General features: G+C 41.9%; 1 pseudogene; it reads left to right on the top strand.

Annotated features, from left to right (window-relative positions):
• Positions 1 to 778: 778 nt before the first annotated feature.
• LOC142461588 (UPF0711 protein C18orf21 homolog pseudogene) lies at positions 779 to 1,390 on the top strand (annotated as a pseudogene).
• Positions 1,391 to 2,145: the final 755 nt, after the last annotated feature.

Here is a 2,145-nt window from a genome sequence, read left to right as displayed (position 1 = left end):
CAGGATATGACAGCCCCAAGCGCAAATGATGCATACACCAGCAGCGTGGCTAAGCAGGTCTCAAAGAACTTCAAGCTCTAGTGACAGGATCCACGGGTTGGCTTCCCCACAGGTAGTGTAGCTCATAAGTTGAGGCAGAGAACTAGCTAAGGCAGCTCCCTGCTGGTCCGATCACCAGAGAGCAATAGAGAGGGGTGGGGCTTGCCAAGCCATTTATCTCTTTGCCCTCCAATCAAATTGTGGCCTGATTGATTTCACATGTTCCCATTGGCCAGGTTGGCACAATAAACCTACCTATCACATTTGTCTAATTTTTTAATGCTTCCCCCACACACTCCCCCACAAAACCCCCCAGAAAATGTAATTCAAAAAAAAATAATAAAAGTATTAAGTCATAAAATAAAAATTTTAAAGACCAGATACCCCATATAATAAATAATTCAGTGATTTCTTGTTGTTGTCTGTTTACCTTGAGTTAGCTCTTCAGAGTCATTAGCACCTGTTTCCTCTTCCAAGAGAAATTCTGGCAAGATTTAAAGAAGCTAGGAGTTATGTATATATTTTTAAATTAACATTTTGGTTATACTGTACACAACCAAACCTGCTCCCATTCCAGTTTCTAGATTTGCATTGGTTAGATTCTTCACACAATGTCAACCCCTCCTTATTCCTGTTCTAGTTATTTCACTTCCGTTTAGAGATTCCTGTCCCTCAACCTTCTCATCGATGCTTTAAAATCACGGTTGACCCACAATGTGTCCTTTTCTCACCCACCACGATGAGAGAGAAGCACTTCCTTGAGGCTCTGGCACAAAAACTATAAGCTGGCTGCTCCGGCCAAGCCTGCTGTCTCCTCTGGGCCTACAGCTCATCACACGATGCTAAGATCCCTTTTGAAGACACATTTCGATCCCCCTGGGAGGGGGTTATATGTCTGTCATTGTGATCAGTTCCCCCTCTCTCCTCCCACATCCCCTGCAAAAAAGTATAAAGATGCCAAAAGGGGTTACTTGTAAGACATGCAACAGAACAGTTAAACATCAAGGTAAAAGTAGAAGCTTTCTCTCCTCCTGGAAGAGCAGTCTTGGCACTCCTGCGGCTAACCCCACTCTGAGGACACCGAGAAGAAGGGTCAGAGTTCTTTGAGCTGCAGTCATGAAATACCAAGCTCCAAGGGCAAGAGCCCCGCCTTGATCTTCAGAACACCTCCATGTGACGGTCAACGCCCACTTTCTCTTCCTCTAAGGGTACGGGCCAGACCAGGTCACACTTTTCTCAACTCAAGATGCTGCTCAGTCAGCAAGAGTCCCCAAAGTGCCTGGAGAGAGAGCTGTCAGGCATTTCTTGTCTTCTCTGTAAAGGATGGAGTTTGAACATAAGAAATGTCTAATGTAATTTCTGAAATTAAAACTAAATCAGAAAACCAATACTTTTTGCTTAAAAAAAAAAAAGAATACGAGGTTCAAGAGCAAAGTCGTTGGTATCTGTCAGGAGTGAGTACTTACTGGAGTGAGTACCTGAATGCTGCCTACTCTGAAGGTGGTTGTCAGTATCACAAACCACAGGAAAGGGCTTCGGAAGGAGTTGAGACATAGAAGGACTTTAAAACGCTTTCGTGATTTATACCGTTTTCTTTCTAAGGAAATCAAGACCTATTGGAGCATCTACACACTTGTGAAGCTTTCTTGTGAGTATCACCTCCGTGCTAATTCAGAAAGAGGACCAAGCATCTCTGTCTGTGTCTTCCCACAGTCACCTGAGCAACTGATTCTGTAAAATCTGAATGTTGTTCTTTTTTTGAGATCAAAATAATTTGCTCTGGTGAAGATCCATTTTCAGGTCCGAAAATGACATCAGCGCACAGAAGAGTCACAGCTTTGCTGTCTTAAATCTTTTCTGAAACATAGATGCACCTTTTGATAAAAAGTGATAAGATGGGGTTTAGTCCATGTATCTTTTTAAAAGCTCTTCAAATAAATGATTTAGATACTTTGAACTGTAGAAAAAAACAATAACCGTTGGCCCTTGGGTCTTTTGTAGAATTTTAAGAGAAAGTAAAACTCAAAGCCAACATTCTTTTTTTATTAATAAATCTTTTTATTGGGGCTCATACAGCTCTTATCACCATCCATACACACATCAATT

Source organism: Tenrec ecaudatus, chromosome 11, assembly GCF_050624435.1.
Source record: "Tenrec ecaudatus isolate mTenEca1 chromosome 11, mTenEca1.hap1, whole genome shotgun sequence".
Classification (NCBI taxonomy): Eukaryota; Metazoa; Chordata; class Mammalia; order Afrosoricida; family Tenrecidae; genus Tenrec; species Tenrec ecaudatus.
Note: the sequence above shows the minus strand (reverse complement) of the source record. Positions and strands in the feature narration are given on the sequence as shown.